The sequence below is a fragment of the Zonotrichia leucophrys genome, chromosome 10 (assembly GCF_028769735.1).
Source record: "Zonotrichia leucophrys gambelii isolate GWCS_2022_RI chromosome 10, RI_Zleu_2.0, whole genome shotgun sequence".
Classification (NCBI taxonomy): Eukaryota; Metazoa; Chordata; class Aves; order Passeriformes; family Passerellidae; genus Zonotrichia; species Zonotrichia leucophrys.
In genome coordinates, this window is record NC_088180.1 from 3,868,647 (window position 1) to 3,889,639 (window position 20,993).

Below are 20,993 nucleotides of genomic sequence, written 5' to 3' on the forward strand. Positions count from 1 at the left end.
ATGCCAAACTGCATCTCTCCATCTGCCAGCCCTGCCTTGTTGGCCTCCTCAGTCCCCCTTCCTCCACACCCCATCTCCCTCTGGAGAGCAGCAGTAACTCTTAGTCAGTGCTGTCTCATGGACCATTGCTCTGGAAATCCCAGGGAGAAGGGTGCTTGCCCATGGTCCTGTGTGGCCAATGCCATCCTCTGCAGCCCACTGCCACCCTGGCACTGCTGCCTTGGAGGGCAGGGCCATCCTCACTTCTTCCTCGCTGCTCTGGGATGATCCCAGCATCTTGCCTGTGCTTTTTATAGCCCGTGCTTCCCAGCAGGCTCACCGGCTGACCTGGATACAGCCACACTGCATTTGGGCTGAGCTCCCCTGCTCCCTCTTTGTGCTGGGGTGGGCTGCTTTGTCAGTGCTCATTGGCACCCCAGGTTGCTCTTACAAAGACAGAAGCATCCGTCATCCTGCTCTTGCGTCAAGCGTTCCCAGTCCAGGCTGGGTAACAGGGATTGCTGCGAGCACGCGCCTCCGGATCTCTGCTCCGTGGGGATCCCTTCTCTTTAGCAGGTGCTTTTTCTCCCAGATGCTGTTCTGCAGAGAGGAAACAGGGACAAATTAGCATCCCTGGCATTTCTGGCTTTCCCCACTCCTTGCCTGCCAGCTTTCCCTCCCTTCTCTTTTTAAAGAGATTCAGGTCACGCCTGGAATTAGGGCTCCCTGAACTGCTGTGAAAGAGCATTTAAACTGCTTACCATCGATTAGATGGAGTAGTTGGGGTTTGGTTTGTGCCCCACCCCTGTTCTCAGCTTTGGATGGGCGTTCACAGCACATTACTCCTTCTTTCAAGGCCTTTGCCATCATGGGCACAGGTGGGTCTGGGGGCCCTGGGGGCTGCTCCCCACTTTGCACCCTGCCAGCAGCCAGCTGCTCTCGACACAGAGACCTTGCAGGAAAGCGTTTTATTTAGCCGGCTTCGTTTATCGCAGCGCTCCGGCTGGGATTAGACACAGATAAGACGATCAATAAATCCTCCTCTTGGCTGAGATGTGCCGTGAATTTTTTGGGAAAGCGTAGGGCACCAATTCAAAGGCAGCAGGACTGGCTGGAGGTGAGGGAGGGGACAGGCAATGCTGCGAGGTGGTGGCACGGAGGGGACCCTGCCGTGATGCCACTGGCAGTTTTGAAGAAGCCGTGTGTACGTGGTAGAGAGAAAAGAAACCCCGCGCTGCCGCTGCGGCTGGTGTGGCTGTACCGCCAGGGAAAGTAGGTCAGGCTGTGCTGCAGAGCCCGGCCGAGCCCCCAGCACAGCAGGACAGCCACCCTGCCCAGCTCCCCTCAGCTCTGCTCACAGCCAGCCCTGCCCAAAGGCAGCCGCTCTGGGGCCGGGCTGCCATCAGCTCCTCACCCCGGTGTCTGGGCGGCTCTTGGGTCCTGCTGTGGTGGCTCCGGGTGAGGGTGGCAGTGTGGGAGCTCTGCAGGAGGAGAGGCAGAGATAGAGGGAGGGGAGACAGTGCTGCCTCTCCCCTGCTGCATCCCTCAGCTGCTATCCTGCATTCAGTGAGGATTTGGCTGCAGGAGGGATGTAGGATGACAGCCCAGCATCAGAAAGGAGCAGCTGTTTATCCATCTCCCCAGAATTTTGAGGTCTCCCACTAGCTGGGGGTGGGAAAAGCTCAGGGACATCACCCTCCCTCCCCGCACCCCTTTCTGGGACTGTTTTCTGCATTGTCAGGGAGATCTGGGGAGGAAGAAAAAATGGTTAAAGGCAGAGGCTAACACCTCAGTCTGCAGGGATTTTGGTGTCTCACATGGATTTCAAAGCCTCCTCAGAGGGGAAGGGGGAGCAGGACAGGACAAATGATGGGATTCCTGTGGATAGGACTCAGGCAGGACTGGAGGATGCCCTAACTTGGCTCAGGAGGATGGCTTGTTCCATCATCACTTTCAGGAAGGTTTCTTGGCTGCTGGGGAGAGGGGAAAATTAAGATGTGTTTTCATGACAGAGGTGTTCCAAGTGCTAATCCAGAGTGTGTGCTGTAGCTGTAGGAACCCGTTGGGAGATGGAAGGAAACTCTGGAATTGCTTTTGCCACTGGACATGGCTGGGCTGTCACTCCTGGACATTTTGTGGGGAGGGATGCTGTGGGGCTGGATCACAGCCACAGGAGCATGGCCTGTGACTGCCAGGCTCAGGGAGGTGACAGCCCCATGCTAACACAGCTCTGGTGACACCAGAGCCATGACCCAGAGGTGGGCAGGGACACTGTGTCCTGCAGCAAGGACCTGACTGATGTGAGAGGGCTGGTGGTGAAGATGCAATGAGCTGAGTGAGGAATAAATTGAGTGTGTACATCACAGGCAGGTCTGGGCTTTATTGATTTTCAATGAAAGGCTGTGTCATGAATTTTTCTTTCCCACTGTATTTGCTGGAAAGTTGCATCTGGTCTCCAAGCATTAACCACTAACTGGAGAGCTCATTTTTCGCCCCCCAGGAGCTGCCCCAGGGGGAGGCAGGTTTGCACATGATCTTTTTAAGTGTGTGATGGATGCAGCAGCTTTACTAATCCAGCATCAGAAGAGAAGGCCGGTATTAGCAGTGGAAAATGTTCTGTCCAGCAGTTCAAGTGCTTCATTGCCAAGGGGATGCATGTGTGATGTGTCTTGTTTGATGGGCTGCTCCAGGATCCATTGGGAATGGTGTCCTGCTGTCCCCAAGAGGGACAGGGCATCATCTGGGTGTTGTCACTGCTTTTGCTGGTTTGCCTTTCCTCTCAATGACAGGAGGACTCTCGAAGAGAGGGAACATATTCCCTATGGTAAAACCCTTTTGGAAGCTCCTGTTGCATCCTGCTTTTAAACTAGTGTTCAGAATTTGGAGCATCTCTTTAATCTTGAAGTCATTGTTTTTAAACATTAAAGAACATTTGGGAATGAGTGTAGCATAAAATATTTTAGGAGACATTTCTCCCTCTCTTCAGAAACTCTTACAGATCTTCTTTGCTTCCTTATGAATGTGTTGAGAACTTAGGGGAAAACGTTGAAACCAGTTGAGGGATTTAAAAAGAGATAACCAATGGAGAAAGTTGGAGAGGTTTAGGATGGGTTTGTTGGAAAAGAGATAATAGGGAGGAGGTGTTTGGCTAGAAAAGAGGTGATGGAGAGATGTTTTACCAGGCTTTGGGTAGCACTGTGCAGTGAGATGTGCAGTGACAGCAGCTTGTGTCCTCACAGGGAGAGGCTGGGAAGACTTGCAGGGTTGGGAACTTGGTTGGAAATGCCCTGGAAGGGTTAATTCTGGTGCCTGGATATAACTGGATGCACTGAAGCTGAAGTGGAGCAGTATGCAAATCTATCCACTTTCATAAACTGCTTAATTAGGCGAATGTTAATGAGACGTTAATTACTGTTGTGCCGGCGAATCCCACGGAACGGAGATTATGTTTCTCTTCAAACATCCAGTCTTAATTATAACTTGTGCTTAATTCCACTGTCTTGCTTGGGACGGAGCTGGCTAGGGAGGATGAGTGCCAGCTCCCATGGCTGCCCGCCTGCAGAGCATCTCCCATCCCTGCCCATGCCATGGTGCTGCCTCTGGGACATTGGGGATGGAGCTGTGGGGGCAGCAGGGGCTGCTCGAGGGCAGTGGCTGTGAATGCTTTGCTTGCAGCCATCTCCTTGTGCTCAGGTCCAGCCCAGCAGCAAACCCTTCTGTGGTGAGCTGGCCAGGGTGGAAAATCTCATGCCATGTGTAAGAGCTCCCACACTTTTCCTTTGTGGGCTTGAGAAGTCCCTGTTGGTGTCTGAGGGATGCCACATTGCTCCGCTCTGGAGGTGCCTGCCCCAGGCTGGTCAGACTGGGGTAGGAAAATTGAGCACGTGCCTTGTCCTTCCTTCCTCACTTTCTGTTTCTACCTGCCTTGGTCTTCCCAGTAGGACTGCAAATGCATTCTGTTGCCTGTGATTTCTAGTTCCTGTATGGGTTTTTGTGGTAAATTGCCATAGGTCTTGTTTCCAGAGTGCCTGGCATACATGAATATTTGTAAAGTATGGCTTCCACTTGGAGATTAGCAAGAGATCACAGCAGAGATGAGCAGAGAAATGGCATCCCATTTTCAATTTGAACTCTTACTATTATTATTATTATTATTATTATTATTATTATTATTATTATTATTATTTTACATGGCTTTCATTAAAGTTCAGGATAATATAATGCCTTGAAATGAGGTATAGTGAGCCATGGAATCTGCATCCTCAGGGGCTTTTGGCTGGTTTTCCTCTGTGCTTTGCTGGTTCGCTGGAACCTCTGAGCAGGGTTCTCTGGCTCGTTGCTCATTGCTGCCAGCTGGGTAGCAGAGAGAACAGCACCTTAAGGCTGAAACACGAGATTTGGGCTCCATCAGAGCTTTGGGTACCCCTGAGGAGGATTTCTTCCAGTGGCCAGGCTCTTGTCCCCAGGGAGGTGTTTGCCTTGCCACTGCTGGTGGAGGGAGAGCCCACGGGCTGCCTGCTCCGCTCCTCCTGGCACGAGCTTCACAGGATTTTAGTCACACACACAGTGGCATCTGCATGCTCAGAGCTTGTGGCCAGAAACCTGAGCTGAGAGCAGTGACAGTCCTCATGCCAGGCCCTCTCTGATGGCCCGGGGCCGGAGTCACTTTGGATTTCCTCTGCAGGAGCCATGTTGTCCCCGGAGCGCTGATTCTCCGCATTGGGTGTTTTCATTTACAAAGGGTGTCAGTTTAGGTTTCGTTTCCTGTGTTTTCCTCTTTTCTTCCCTCTGTTCTTGCTCTGCTGTTTGATTTCCAGGCAGGTTTGATATTTCCTCTCCCAGCAAGCCACAAGCCCTGGGGACTTTGGTGGGCGGCTCCTTTGATCGCAGGCACTGTCCCTGTGAGAGGGATGGGATGGGATGGGATGGGATGGGCTGGAGGACCAGGAGCCAGCAGGATGGGGGCAGCACCCATGGCAGCACCCATGGGGGTGGCACCACTAGGGCTTGCAGCTCTGCCTGCCTCCTCCAAAATCATCTGAACGTGAAGTTTTTAATCTCCTAAAAATCTTTTCTACCAGAAGAAATGTGTCCAGCAGCCAAGGAATTTTTCCTTTTTTTCTTCTCTGCATTCTGCATCTCTCAGTGTTGAAACCTTTGTTAATTAATTAAGAATTAATTAATGGCAATTTCTTTAATTTTTGAAAATGGCAGGATCTAGCCATGGATCCACTTGCAGAGCTGCCTGCTGCTCCCTCCTCCCCTCTCAAATCTCGAACAAACAGAGCCCAGCACAATCAACAGCTGCGTGGGAGGCAGAGCCAGCACTCTGCATATGATTCCAACCAAATACAGCGTGTTTGGGAAACATGGGGACACCAAAGCCAGCTCAAGGGAGAGCAGAGAGGTCACTGCAGTGTTGAGCCCCACTGCTAAGATGCCATGTGTGTTGGTGGTTCCTGTGCTGCTTTTCAGAGCCCAGACAATACCACAAGCAGGACCAGGTGCTCCAGTGCAGCCCCCTAGGGTGCCAGTACCTGGGGTGGGTGCCCAAGGGGACATCACAGGCAGAGAAGCAGGCAGGAGAGGAGAAGCTTTCACTCTGTGTTCTGCCTGCACAGAATTGTCACTTCCAATTGCTGAGCCCAGCACCTGGTGGCTTTAAAACAAAATAAAAACAGGACAGAGGAGAAAGGAGGATTTGGCTAAACATCTAAATTAGCCTTATTGTGCTGGGAGCTGAACTGGGCGTGGGGTAAATCCACTCGCACAGCACAGTGTGTCTGTACTGAGTGAGATGTTGAGGGATAAATGACTGCTTTTCATACATTATCATGGCCTGACAGCCATGAGGCAGACAGAGGCAGTGCAAAGGTGATAAATGAGAAAGTTTGAGTTAACAAAGTCTAGATGTCTCTCATTAGTGGGAAAGGATTTCCCTTTACCACCAGTCCTTGGGCTTGTGCAGTTGGGATTGCTCCTGTCCTTCATTTTGCTTTTTTAAAAATGCCTGATAATTTGTTTCTAATTTACCTTTGCTTGCCAGGTTAATGCTATGATACATGGGATGTGTGCTGGATGTGGGGCTCTCTTGCAGTGCTGGGTGTGTGCTTGGGGATGCTGGTGGGGGATAGAGATGCTCCTGGGGATGTGAGGGCAAGGAGATGTGCAAAAGGGACTGCTCAGGGCTGTGGGAGGAAATCCCTGCTCCTCCAGGCAAGGGAGGGGAAGAAGTGTCTCCCTGGCAATCAGCCAGAAACAAGAAAGCAGGTCTTCAGCAGGAACCTGCAATATTAAATAGTCTTTTAATGAAAAATACATCTGCTGTTGAGCTGCCTCGCAGCCCGAGATGTGAGCGTGCTTTTTGGTTCCACAATAGCTGCTGCACGACCTTTTATTTTACAATATTTGAAACAAAACTGGAATCTATTTTTAATCCTTTCCCTTTCCCCCTTTCAGTGTTCTCCTGTCACTCAGCCATCACACTAATCCTGCAAAAGCTCAGTCAGGGTTTGGGAGAGGCCAAGGGCCAGGTTGTGTGCCCAGCTTAGAGCAGGAAGTCAACCCATCCCTGCATGGTCCTCTGCCCGGTGACCCTGGCTCAGCCTGTCCTGCTCAGGGCTGCTTTGCACAGACACAGCTTTGCCTGCTGCCCTTTAGTAGCTCTACCTTTACAAGGAGGGGGATATTTTGTTTTTACTGCCAGATGTGGGGCAGAGCAGGCAGGATCTCCTCAGCCTGGATTTCAGATTGTCTTACGGCAATCCTGCCCGGAGGCAGAGGTAAAGGCTGGGTCACAACATTTTGCACTTTGCTAATGCTTTTCATGGTGGGATTTCTAAGCACTTCCCAGAGAAACCAGCCATTGCAAAGCCCATCCTGCTGGTGAGGAGCAGAAGGAGCTGGGGAGGTGAACTGAGGTCCTGTGCAGGGTATACCTGCTGATGGCACATTTTAACATCCCTAGCAGTGATGTTGGTGTGTTTCAGCCATGGGCAGCCTTGCCTTTCCTGCCACCCACTGCCTGCAGCCACAGAGGCCCCATTTATCTAGAGCAATGACTAACTATAGAAAAATAACAGTAAAGAAAAGGTATGTGAGAAACATCTGTGAAATAATAACAAGATCCTGGGGATGGAGCTGCTTTCATCTGGGAGCTCTTTGAGAGCTGCGGGTTGTTCCTGTCCCTTGTTAGAGAGGGAGCCGGGCAGCGATGCCCGCTCAGATCTTTCTTTCCTTTCAAGATCTCCCATGGCATCCCACAGGCTGGTGAGCCTGGGCCTTGCCAGCACATCCCTCCTGCTGCCCGCTGCTGAATTGGTTTTTAATCCTTCTAATCAGCCCCACATCCAAGGCCAGTGGCGATGGCAGAGCTGGGTTCATCCGAGGCTTTCGTGCCCTTTTACATGCAGAGTGAAGAACCTGGCAGGTCTGGGAGCTGTGGAGTATGGAAACCCCATGTCTGGCCTAGCTTTGTAAGGCTGAGCTGCCAGCTTTGCAGCCAGTCTCCTCCCAGCCAGTATTTGCTCCTTTATGCTTGTGCCAGGTCTGCTGCAGACCCTTGGGGAACACCCAAGCAGTGTTGCTGCTGGCAGGCACTAGCTGGCTGGCTGGAAAATGTCCATCAAAACTTCATTTCCTGGGAAAAATCTGGTTTGGCCAAGCTAAAACACTTGTGGGACTCTGTGTTGAAACCTGTGGAGGCTTTTGATGCTCCCACATTGGTGCAGAGGGGTGTGGGCTCTCAGGGCTGGACTAGAGAGAGCTGCCCCCATGAACAGTGCTATGAGCAGCCCCAGAGCAGAATAAAATGTAAAGGGACCAAAGGACCCTTTCTATCACACTGGCAGGTGCTGGGGAGCAGGAAGGAGGATGGGGGGCTCAGGATTGCACATGGAAAGCCAAGTGCTGGCCATGCCTTGGGCAGAGATGGTGTTTCCACATGAAGCCTACATTGCTCTGCCCTTCTCCAGTGCCTGCCTGGCTGTTAATGTGTGGTTATTTGCACATGGCTTTTGAGGACTTTCAGTGTGGTCCCTGGTTGGACTTTTTCTATAATAAAATAATTTGCTGCTCTGGAAGGAGGCGTTTCTGTGAGTAAGGATTAAGGTGTATTTCAGTGTTTGCTTCTTGGTCTGTGGCATGCAGGGATGTGTGGGTAAAATGTGCTGTGTCTGATTTTGAGGCTCAGTAGTTGAAATGCCTCATGTTGAGCTCAGGAGAGGAGGGATTTCTGCAGATTGCTGGAGGTAAAAGGTGGGGCTGTGCAGGAGGAACTGTGTTACCTCCACAAGGTGAGCTGGGGGTCCTTGTGGGCTTGTCACCTTGGAAGTGAAAGGAGTGGTGGCCTTGTGAGCCTCGAAGAGCCTGTTTGGACAGCAGTGAAATATCCATCATGTGATTTCAGGTGTGGATCCACACATTGACACTGCAGTACACGAGAACAGGACATGGCCCAGGGCCTCCAGTGGGGATGCAGGAGGCCAGAAGCAGAGTGCTCAAAGGCTAGTGAAGATGCCCTAGAAGATGATTAGCTTTGCAAGCAGCATTCCTGTGTGCTGGAAACAGGGATTATGGAGGTCACACTAAGCCCTTGGAGACCTCTGGAGCAGGAGTGATCTGTGTGTCACAGTGCTGTTATTGGAAAGGGTGGCTTCACTGCCTATCATCTGGCTTTGCTGACTTAGCTCTGTGGACCATTGCCAAACACAAAGCATCTTCTCCTTGGCCGTGGCCAGCCCACCTACTTGGAGTGGGTGATGATTTGTTTGTTCTTCAGCTCAGCTGGAAAAAATTAGTGTCCTTGTGGGAGGGTGGGAAGAGAGAGCGGCACAGGGTGGCATCTCCTGAGGAAAGAAGTGGATTTCTGGGCTCAGGAGTTCAGCTGGAGCAATGTTCAGTGTCCCACTGCCATCTCAGGGTGGTTCTGTTGGGCTCCTGCAGTCTGTGTTGGGCTGGGGCAGCACTGCCTGTTGTGTTCGGTCAACTCATCCCCTCCAAGGTCCTGAGGGAGCTGCACACAATGGCAGAGCCCCCCATCTTCACTCCTGGGGGTGTGGGGGTGCTCTTGCCTGGCCTGAAGCCCCCTAGAGCAGCAAGGCTCTCCTCAGTGTGCTGCCACTTCCCCAGGGCTCAGCCCAAGGCTTTCCCAGTGCTGGTGTGTGTGGCACAGAATGAGGCGCAGTTCCCTGCTTGGCTTCTGACGCTGTCAAGGCGAGAAGTGCTTGTCATGCTCCTGACTGGGATGGGAAGCATCCTCTGGGCTTGGCAGTGCATCCCTGCAGAGCTGTGCTGCTCATGGCATGACTCCCAGGGCTCCAACAGCAGCTATGCTGGCAATGCCCGTGGCTGCCAGCCTTCCTGCTGCTGCTGATCCAGCTGCAGATTCCCCTGGTGCCACCACTAACATTGCACAGAATCACAGAATGATGAGGTGGGAAGAGACCTCTAAGATCATCAAGTCCAGCCCATGCCCTCACACCTCACCTAGACTGTAGCACCAAGTGCCATGTCCAGTCTTTTTTTAAACACATCCAGAGATGGTGATTCTACCACCTCCCTGGGAAGAGCATTCCAGTACTTTATTATTCTTTCTTTGAAAATTTTTTTCCTGAATTCCTAAACATAAATCCTCTAGTCCCTTCTAGATATGCAGTGGTTTAGGGACATGCAGGTTTTAGGGGCTTTTTAAAGAAAAAAGCTGGAAAGCATGCCTTTGGCCCCAGAGAACAGGAGCAGGAAGGAGGGGGAAGGTGCTGTGCAGGGAGAGAAGAAATATCAAATGGAGATGTGGGATGTGGGAGGGAAAGACTGCCCTGGCTGCCTCCCCTACCAGTCAGCATCCCTCCCCCTGTGCTGGCGGCCCAACCACTGCCAAGGCTGAGAGGAGATTTGCAGTGCTGCTGCCCTGCTCTCCTGGCAGGAAAGCTGTGGAGCAACTGGAATTCTGATTCCCTGGGAACCTGTAAGAGCAGCATCACTCCAGGTCAAGGACTAAATCCATTACAGAGAAGCACTTGGGGGAAAGCCCTGGATGTGATGCACATGGATGCTGATGCATTAAAACCATTTCCCGTGGAGATCTTCCACAAGGCAAGCAGGGAGAGGGGTCAGGCACAAACCTGTCCCTGGAACTGCTCCAGCACTAATGGCTTGCCCAGCTAGCCAAGGGCATCCTGGTCATCAGCCTGATGCTGGCTGGAGAAAAAAAGCCCTCCAGCCCTCAGCCTGCAGCCCCTCTGAGGCCAGAGGTGGCTGAGACCCTTCCCCTCACCATGCCTCTGGGTCCTGTGGGGCCAAGCTGCTGCTCCACCAGCAGGGTATCAAACCTGAGGAGGATTTCCCAGCCATTTCTGTTCCAGCCACCAGTGTTGCACAGGTCAGAAAAAATCCATTCAGAGTGATCCTGGTCAGCTCTGAGCACAGATGGTATCTGGGTCCCTGGAAGGTCACTTTTCCTTGCTGGGATGGCTGCCTGCACATGAGGTACAGGCAGGTGCAGGCAGCTGTGCTGTGCCACTTTCTTCCTAGGTGTTGCCTAACAACTGAGAGGATGCAGAGAGCCTTAGAAAACTCCCTAGATTATCAGCCCTTTCCCAGAATGGGTTCTGGAGTTGAAGCAATCAGCCATTCTGATTTGCTTTGAAAAACATGTATTTTCAGTATTCATGTATTTTTCCCTTCTCTTCCCTTCCATCTTGCATCCCCACACACTTCCTTTCATTCCCCTCCTTCCTCCTCCTTTTCATGAGCTATTTTCAAATGCCAGGAAAGGCGAGATCTGAGGGGAGGAGGAGTAACTGAAAGAAAAAAAATGGTGGTGAAATTATTTCACACATTTATGGGAAAAAGAAAAAAAAAAAAAAGAAGGTGTGGGTGTGGGGAAAGAGAACAGCTCCAGTTTCCAGAAGACAAAAAGGAACTTCATTCATTTCCCAACATAATTTCGTCAGGTAGGAAGGCTTGGTTACATTTCTGCAGCCCTGCAGTTCCCTGAGATGGTCCAAGTTGTCCCTCCTTCTGTGTTGCCCTGACTTGGAACAGGTTTGGTACTGGGGCTTTGGTACTGGGAAACTGGGGTAGGAGGGTGCCAAATGGGAGGAAAAGGGAGGAAGAGCTTCTGGAAAATGTGGCTTTGATTAAGCCAAATGTGGCCCTGAGAAGGGTAGGGGAGATATTACAAATATCACCAGCCTAATTGGAAGCATTTTTTCACACAAGGACAGTATGTTGGATGATTTCCCGTGTTTAATAAATAGGATTAAACCCAGCAACAACAGCTTTTGCTGGGAACTAGGAGTCTGGGTTGTGATAAACTTTTTAGATGACAAAATCTCCTTATGCTCAATTGTTTTTTCATCTCACTGGTAATACTGGAAATAACTGCTTTGGCTTGTCCCACCATTCCTGAAAGGTGATTTGTTTGTCCTACTGGCCCTCTGACTCACAGCCACTGGAAAAGGGAAATAACCCAAATCCTCAAGGAAGCTTTTCTGAGTAGTGAGATGCTCACTGCTGAGATGCTGGAGGTAATTCTGGAGGACTCATGCTCTGGCTGTCCCGCACTGAAGTTCTGTCCCCTTCATGCCATGGGGCTTTGGAGAAGGCTCTGGACAGGAGGAATTTGGAGATCCAGCAGCATTAGCCTGCCCATCTCCCGATGGCTGAGCTGGGGATCTTGGAGCAGGCTGGCATTTCACACCTTGGCAAGGGTGACATTTTCTTTGCAGCTTTTCCATGCTTGGAAGATGGCATTTCACCCCAAGAGGAAGCTGGTATTTATAAGGCAGGGCACTGGCATTTCATTCATTGTTACCATCCAGTGATTCAGACAAGGTCTCTTAGCTGGAAAGGTCAGCTGGGTCTCTGCTGTTCTTTGCTGCTTTTCTTTCTTTCTCCTTTTTTTTTTTTCCCTGATGGAAAGAGGGAAATACAAAACCAAGTCACATGCAAAACTGCTGATTGTCATTTTTCTTGCCTTGAAAATTAAGGTGTGCTAAGCTACATAAACGCTAGGAGTTTCCAAGTTTGCAAGGGTGTCTTTGGAAAGGTCCTTATTTTGCTTTGAGTTCCAAAGGTACAGCCCAGAGCTTGGTGCTGGGGAGATGTGGGGGGGTGGCAGCAGTGTTTGCCCCAGTGCTGTGCCAGTGCTCACCATCCTCCCAGCTGTCCTGCATCATCATCCTCTTTCTTGAAGCTGAAAAAGAGCCTAAAACTCCCATCTTTTCTGGCCAAACACCAGGTTTTGTCCCCAGGCTTGAGGAGCAGGAAGGGAAAATCAAGTGCAAGTCACCTCTGTGACTATGGGGATCTTGTTGGACTGGGGCAATCTAAACACTGCCAAGGCCTGGGAAACATAAATAAAATCAATAAGAAGCTGTTAAATTGTGCCTGAACCTCGGCAGGAACAGCGTGGGGAATGCTGGCTGCAGAGATGTATCTGCTGCCACTCCGCGGGCTGTGGCACATTCATTAAGCATCTTTAAGATGGATACACCCCCCAGTTCACCTCCTGCAAAAGCCTGGGAATTTATTTCCTCCTGAACCATGCCATCAATCACCGGTGACAGCACCGCCTCGGCACCGCGTGGTTCAGCGCGCAACAGCCGGAGAGGCACGGGGCTGGCTGCCCCCCGGCCTGGGAGGGGGCTGCCTCGGACCCCCACACCCTGCCTGGAGGAGAGGGATCCCACTCCCTCACTCTCTGCTGGGGGAAAGGCTATCTCACACCACAAACGCATCCGTGCTGTTCAGGACCCTGATACCTCGTGCCGGCCTGCAGCCTGTCCCTGCTTCTCTTGGGCATCCAGCACTGCCTGCATCAGTCTCTAATCCCCACAGGCCAATGCCTCAGAGAGGAGTTCATGGTCCCACCTCTTCTCTCCCCTCTGTGCATCTCCCTATGATCCTCTCCCCTTCCTTGGCACCCTGGCTCCGCTCCCAGCTCCCAGTCCAGCATTCAGTGCTTGCTGGGCGGATGCTGGGAGCTCCCAGGGTCCTGCCTTGTGTGTGTAAATATGAGAGCCTGAAGTCTGGGCAGAAAATTTTTCCTTGTGCTGACTTGATGCTTGTAGATTTTATTGGAGCAGCCAGACAGGAGCAGGACAAATCCAGCGATCCAGGGCAGCATGGGGGATGCCGACTGATGGCTGAGCTGCTTTGCTTCCCCTCCCTTCCCCGCCTGCTCTGTTAGTGATGCTCTGGACTGGAAAGATGTGACAGGCCCACTTAGCATGAGGAAAGACCAGCTGGAGGGGGCTGAGTGACCCTCCTGCCCTGCACCCAGCACCCTCTGTCTGCACCCTGTGGCCGCCCCTTTCCTTCCTGGCACTGACATTTCACCCTCCAGTGCTTTCAGCTGTCAGCCAAGCTGCACATTACTTCAATTTATGCAGAGGCCTCAGTTTTACTTCTTCTTGCAATTTCTTCTGATGCTTTTAATTTTTTCCCCCCTATCAGCTGGGAACCTACAGATTATCCCATAAGAGCAGAATAAAGACTTGTCAACCTTTCTTACCTGCTCCTTGAGATGAAAATAACTTCCTGAACCCCTTATAATGCTTTATTTTCTGCCACTTCTGCTACTCTGAGTGTAATTTGACTGACTAAAGGATCTTGAAGCTAAAGGTGAAAAAAAAGATAAAGTAGACTAATAATAATAATGGTAAAAACTGCTCCTGAGAGGCTGATAAGGGCCTGGAGATTCACACACTGGCCTCGCCTGCCGGGGCAGGTGTGAGCCCGGCTTTTGTTCCCCAGCTCCATAAGTCAGTTCTGGGGGTGGGGACAGCCGGGCTCTGCAAAAATGGTATGTTTTTCAGGAGAAGAAAGGTATTGTGTCCCCTGTGATATGGAAATGAGCAGGGAGGTGAGGGCAGGGAGAGAGGATTTCTGATGGTAATGAGGTTTTACACTGGCTTTCTTGCCTTGCCTCCATCCCTCCCTTTCAACTGCAGGATGGGGTTTCAAAGGCTGTTGTATTCTTTTCCTTGGATTATTTGTCATGTTTTTCTTTTTTTTTAACCTTGCCTGTTGTGGTTTTTAAAGATAAAAGGTGGGAGCTGCAATGGAGGAGAATTTTCCTTGCCCTTCACTGGAAGAGCTGGGAGATCCTGCAGAGTTTGGGTTACTGATGTAAGGATGCCATGAGCTCTCATGGATAATGAAATGGGCTTGGAAATGCATTTCCTCTCCCATCCTGTCCCACAGCCTCAGCATGGCTGGAGAGGGATGTGACCTGCTGGCTGGAGCAAGGGCTCGTGCCAAACCTGAGCCCATGGTGGCTGTGCCAACCCGAAGCACCATGTCACAACTCTGGAGCACTGGTGGAAACCAGCCCCTCCACAGCTGTATTCCACTTGTAACTCTGGGGTGTTGCTTTTGGCACCTCCTTTGGAGAAACAGCCTTGCTTTTCCTTGACATCGCTGAAGGCTGAGTATTCCTCTTGTTCCTAACTCAGCTGCTGCAATATTCCTTGTGACTGTCCAGCAGTCAGGCCTTATTTTAGTCCCAGCTTGCCTAGATTCCAGCCTCCAGCATTAACTCTGGTCCAGCATTTATCTGCTGCCTTGAGGAATGCTCTGTGTTCCAAAGCCCTTCCTCATGTAGGAAGCTGGACACAAACTTCCTGTGCAAACAGTTTCTGGTGGAATACTAAGGCTTGAGCTGAGTTCAATTTGTTGTGTAAAACATGGGCTCTTTGCTGAAAAGGTGAACTTTCTCCTCTGCAAAACCAGTGCTGTGAGCCCATGGATGCAGCTCCCAGGGGAAAAAGGTGGGGAGCTGTTCCTGGGCTGTTCCTGGGCAGTGGCAGTGCTGCTGTTGGCTCTGTGCTGCCACTGAATTCCTGCAAGGCCAGCGGTGCAGTGAGAGCCTTGGCTGCCAGGGCAGCTGGGCTGAGCTCCACTCTCAGTGCTTTCCATCTGTTGTTGATCTGAGGAACTTCACTGGGCCTGCCAGGGGAGCTTCCTGCCCCTCCTGTCCCTCCTGCCCTGCAGTGAAGGAGCGCTGAAACGTGGCTGCTTCCACAAAGTGCTGATTCAAAATTGCTCTGCCAGGCTGCCATGGGTGAGGAGAGCTCCCAGGTCAAATCCACTCTTTGGGCAGGAGCTGCAAGCAAAGATGCCTCATGGTGAGCTGTGCTGGTGTTAATTCTGGGGCTCCCTGTCTAGCCAAAGCCCTTGAGCTGTGCTGCTGTTGCTCCTCCCCCTGCCCAGCAGACATTGCTGCTCAGCTGTTTGGTTTTATCCCTTCCTAATTTTACAAGAAGTGACAGTAAATCCATTCTGTATGCACAGGACTGTGTGGGGTGTTTAAACAACCATTTGCATCCAGATCAGGTGATGGCTTTGGGGTATCTCCTGGCAGTGTGGGTTGGTGTGGGATACATCATGCTGTAAAAGTAAATGTTCAGAGCCTGATATTCAGTCTGCAAGAGCAGGAGAGCATTTGGCCATGAGCTGTGCTGTGTGGGGCCATCCCATGGCCTGTGGGTGCCTGGGGTGTCACCAAGGGGTGTCAGGGATGTCTCCTATCAGACCTTCCTGCAGATACTGCCCCTGAAAGGCTCCCAGGCACAGGCAAGAGTACCTGCACAGCTTGTCTGCACATCCACAAGGACCATTAGCTTGGGAGGAGGAGGAGGAGGGGGAGCAAGGGGATGTGGCAGAGGAAGATAAGGGCATGGAAGGGAGGATTTGTGGGAAGTTAATGGGCGTTGAATTGGCATTATGCCCCAGCAGGTTCTCATTTCTCTGGCTCTGTGCTGGCCCATCCCCAGCCCAGAGCAGAGAGGGAGCAGGATGCACCCACAGCTGAGGGCTGTGCCCCAGAACATCATGGCCAGGGAGTGCAGGGAGCCAGAGTTTGTGGCCCTGGGACCTTGGGCACACAGCAGGTGGCAAAAGGGATAAAGCAGAGGAAAATGAGGTTGCTGCACTGTTGCCCCGTGGGTGATGCTGAGGGAGATGCTCCATTTTAAATCAAACTCAGATCAAAGTGGAGATGGCTCCTCTGCTGCTTGGGGATGCACAAGGCTGTGTCTGAGCTCATAACATAAGGGCAGCTTTTACTACTCAAAGCTCTCTCCTTGCTCTGCTTCACTCCTCAGTGTCCTCACAACAACCCAGTATTTGCTCTGCTTCATATTCCATTGGCTTAGAAGAACTGGGGGGAAATTGCCATGGCTTCCCCTCTGGGCAGCAGTGGAGGCAGGGCCTGGGCAGGATGCTGGCTCTGTAGGAGAGTTATTTTTGAGGCTTCCTTTTTTCTAGCACCAGGGTAGGGTATTCCCCCCATTAGCTCAGCCTGCACCCCCAGGGTAAGTCCCTGATGAGGAACCAAGGTGCAGCAGGGCTGGGGACTGGCAGCACAGTCCAGCACAGTCCAGCCCCATGGGAAACACTGCAACTTCCCTCTCCATGGGGCAGGGCCAAAGCAGAAATGCTCCAGTGTTGTTATCAGGTCTCTGGCTCAGGGATAACAGCTCTTCTGTGCCTCCTGAGCACTCTCAGAAGCAGCACCATGGCTGCTTAAGTCCTTTGCTCTTCCCCTGTGTCCTTGACGTGCCACCCAGGGGAGGGCTCAGCCATCCAGGAACATGACAGCAGTGCTTGGCATAGGCTCAGGAGTGTCCTTGATGGGGTTTGCTGGGTTTGGTAGCCACTGGTGAGGGGCCAGCCCTGGGATGTGCCTGCAGGTGCTTTGGCCCTGGCATCTGCATTCACCCTCCTTCAGAGCCCAGAGCTGCCTGGGACAGGTCTGAGAGCAGCAAGGGCATGTGGGGGGATGGAACTTGCAGGCCAGACCCTGCTTGGTCCAGTGGTTTCTGCAAGACTTTTTCCCTGCCCTCATTGCCTTGCTCAGGCCTGGATGGATGAAATGGACTTTACAGCCCCAAATCCCTTAATCTCCAGTATACTTAGCAGTATTAGCCAGCCTACAGAAGTTACATACACAGTAATTGCACTCAGTGGAGGACACTCTCACAATTTCATGCTGAAAGAAAACCTGTTATTCATTTTCCCCCATCTCCGACCCATCTATGCAGAAGTACATTGGAACCATGATAGGGATACGTTAAACATGCAGAGAAATGTCATAGCTGAAACACAACCTGCTCTCCTGGCAATTAACCCAGGCAGCCTTGCAGAAGCTGTGCAGGGTGAAATCTGCTCAAAGTGGGGCCTAAAGCTTCAGCACATCTTAGCTACTAATGCTAAGCAAGTTATGCTAAGCAATTAATATCCTTTACTTCTTTACAGCCCTCCCTTTGTTTTTATTAAGCATCCCTGCTAATACATTTAGCAAAGCTTGCAAAGCCTTTCAAAAAGCATGATCAGCTTCCATAATCTTATATACAGAATGATCACAAGCACCAGACCTAATAGACTCAAAGCTAGTACAATTACCACTGGGTGGAGCAGGAGGTTATGAATTCCTGTGGCTGTAGGTGACCACCCTGGGAGAGTTTCCCACCAGTGTGTTCTCCATCTCTTTTTCCTCTTTTGAGCACAGAACACATTTCATCTCCATTATGGTGGACAGTGATGATAGTTTCTTTTTATCAATTCATACTTGTTTTAATACTTGATGTAAGTCATCATGTTGTGATAATTTTCTTACCAGCATTAAGATTAATTCCAGTTGAAGTAGGTAACAAGTCTTTAACTAGTGTATAATTAGACTGTAACAACTGGCAGGACGTAACAGGAGCTGTATAATTAAAATCATACCCTATAATTCCACTAAAGTTACGAATGCAAACATTCAAATGATTACTTGTATCTGCAATAGTATCACCTCCTAATATCAAACCACAAAGGGCCCTTAAGAAAACATATCCTTTTCCAATATATATAAGTGCAGTTGCAGGGATTTCATCAGCCTGTGTTTCAAAATGACAAACATTTTACTCAGTGTCAAGATGTGTTTTGGGCTTTGAGGCTGTTACAGTTGAATCCTTCTTGTTCCCATGTACTGTTTGCCCCTTGTGTCCACTCTGTGGTGTCCATACTCTAATGTTCTATGGGAAAGAGGATGATTGTATTGTGATTTAGTGCAGCAATTGGCTATGTGCTGTATATTGAAGCATATTATTATTAAGACAGAATCTGTGACCTTGTTGTTAGTGGGGTCATAATTGGCCAAATACCACCAGGATTGAAATTCTCTTCCAGTTGTTCTCTCCCAAGGTACTTTTCAAACCTCTGTGGGTAAGGTGCTGTGTTTGCCTACTCTTGTAATTTCTGTCAGTGTGGAGTGCATCCACAGTTGAGTGTGGGTACATTTAAGAGCTAGTGAAAGATTGCCCTGGACTATTCCAAGTGCCTCTCCAATCAGCTGGTGGTCTTTCTCATTAATTTTCTCCCACAGAGGCAATATATCAGACAAGAGCCATTGATTAGTCCCCAGTGCTAATAGAGAGGATTGCAATGGGTGCTCTAATATGCTTAAATCACTTGTTGTTGCACTTAGTTTACTTAGGAGCACTTCAACATCTATACCATTTAGGGCTCCCAATCCTGTCCCTGTAATACTGGCTGCTTCCCTCCCTGTTTGCTTTGAAGGGGGATGAGCAGGGAAAGGGTAATCACTCCTGGGTCAACATTTCACAAGTGATGTTAATTGTATACTATTACTTCTTAAACTATTATCTGTCATCACACAACAACTGGCATTAAGTCTTGAGCAGCAGCTGGTATTATCAAGGCAATGAGACCTGTCCTTCTGCTTACGTCTGCCCAGTTGAATTATAACCTTATCTGATGGACACCAGAAAGCAAGAGCCTTCCTGTCAGGTGTTTCAGGAATTGGGAACCTTGCTCCTATATAATCTAGGAAAACTATCTTCCCTTTGGATTTGTTAACTTTCCACTAATCCGGATCATCCATCATTTTTATCCTTAGCTATGCTGTAGCAGTAACAGAGTCAATAATACCAAGAGCAGTGAGATGCCCCATTCATTCTTAGCTGATGTGAGAGTTTTTCCAGGAGTCAGTCATTTGTCAGCTGGCTGGCTAGTTACCACCTGCTTGATGGGAGAATGGTGTATCCATCTTTCTTTTCCTAAACTTTTAACAGCAAAATAGGAACATAGTAAGATGGTATATGGTACTTCCCACTTGGGTTCCACTTTGTATTTTCATGAGAACATGTTAATTAAAATGTCATCTCCAGGTTGTATATAATGGACCTGTATTTCTAGATGTGTGGGCTGATACCATTCAGCTTATTCTGTTATTTTCAAACCCCTCCTGCATATATATGATGTATTGTGTCAACCATTCATCAGATGAGATCAGTAGGTGTCTTAACTGGGTATTACCTTCTTTAATAAAGCCCTGTGTCAGCCTTTCTTGTGGGAAAGGCTTCTACCCAGCCTGGTAACTGATGTGTTATCACTAACAAATGTATTCATTGCTGCTATATCAGGCAAGGCACTTCCTTCCTTAATTTCTGTAGTGGCCTTGGTTTGTGGCTGGACAATATATTACAGCAATTTCTCTGAGTAGCTGGAGCTGATTCCAGCACTTGTGTATTTCTTCTCCCCTTGATGCTTTCCCCCACAATGATGTGAAAAATCCTTGTTCTTTCCATAGCTTTGCCATTGTGTGGCACACCCTGAGAGCATACAGAGAGTTTTTTGGCTCATTTCCCTTTTCTCAGTTGTTCTGTACATGTCAGGGCTGCCAGTTCACCCTGTCCTTGCTGGGAGTGTGTTGTGGTTGCACTAAGCAATTAATACCCTTTATTTCTTCACAAGGTGAGGAGCCAGTCCCTCATCTTTACAGCTGGGTGTTTGTGAGTCCCACGCCTGGTGCTGCTCCTGTTTGCAGAGCTGATAACTGATGGCAGAGAAGACTTTACTGTCTGAGGAATACTTATGCAAACAAGCACAATGGCTTAATAGGGAACACCCAGAGAAATCTCCAAAGAAAGCACCATAAATTCCTCTTCCTGTGGATTTATGGGGAGATTTTTCACAGATATTTATGGTTTCCCAGGTGCGTTGTTGTGACTCCTTTGCACAGATTTGCATGGCATGCTCCAGGAGCTGATGAGAGGGGAACACTGATGGGGCAGCCCAGTGTTCATACCACAATGGTAATGATGGGAATGGCTCCTTAATCCCTTGGTGAATTCCTCTTTGCCAGCACCAGCTGAGCACCTGGAGAGGCTGGCAAGCAGGGCTGAGTGGATTTAGGTGGCCCTGATCTATTAGGATGGTCCTGGTGCAATGCCAGGGTAGGTGACTGCCACAGCCCTGTCTGAACGTGCTGCCCCATCCACCCCTTCAGGGCTGGGCCACACCAGCACTCCCCTGCTGCTGACCACAGCCACTGAACCACACCTCTTCTTCTCTTCCTTTCCAGGTTCCTTGCCTCACCAGCAGGTCCTTGTAGGGCTTCAGCTCTGGTAAGTGCAGTTGTGCTTTCTCCTCACTGAGTCTGTTGTGAAAGTGTCACCTGGGGTTGGAAGGGCACTGGGCTGGGCACCCTCACTGGTATTTTTGCTCCACAGGCCTGAATGTGCTCCTGTTAAGGAGCCAGTTCCTGCTGCACTTCACCCCAGAATTATTTCCCCTGTGTGTAAAAATACACTGAGATTGTCTATCAGTGCCCTCCCATAGTCCATGAAGGGAAACTGTGTGGGCATCTTTAATCCTTCCTGGGTAATCTTTGTTGGATGGGAATTAAAAACTTTGGTGATTGGCATGGTGATTGTAATAAAAGCTGGGAGGTATTTCCACTGGGTGTGACTTCAGGGGACCTCAGGGGACCAATAAGAAGGTGAACTGATGGGTGGAAGGAGAGCACACCCTGCCTGGGGACCTTTGCACAGGAGCCAGGCTTCAGGAGCATTTAGGCCCTGGAAAAAATGTGAATGTGAGAAGCTGCAGTCCTGGCTGCAAGCTAGTGTTGTCACCTGTAACCTTTCGAGGAATGTGCTCCTCTCAGGCCACCCTCTCTGCCACCCAGCTGACTCTGCTGAGGGACCAGTGGGTGGCAGGAT

At 50.2% G+C, this 20,993-nt stretch overlaps 1 protein-coding gene across 5 annotated transcripts in view; it reads left to right on the forward strand.

Moving 5' to 3' along the window:
• LINGO1 (leucine rich repeat and Ig domain containing 1) overlaps positions 1–20,993 on the forward strand; it is a 155,340-nt gene that overhangs the window by 30,954 nt on the left and 103,393 nt on the right. For 4 of the 5 annotated variants that reach the window (XR_010441538.1, XR_010441537.1, XM_064721941.1 and 1 more), the window contains exon 3: positions 20,354–20,396. The exons of the other annotated variant lie outside the window; for it this stretch is intronic. The gene's annotated coding sequence lies outside the window, so the exon portion shown is untranslated. The remainder of the gene's footprint in view (positions 1–20,353; positions 20,397–20,993) is intronic. 5 annotated transcript variants of the gene reach the window in all.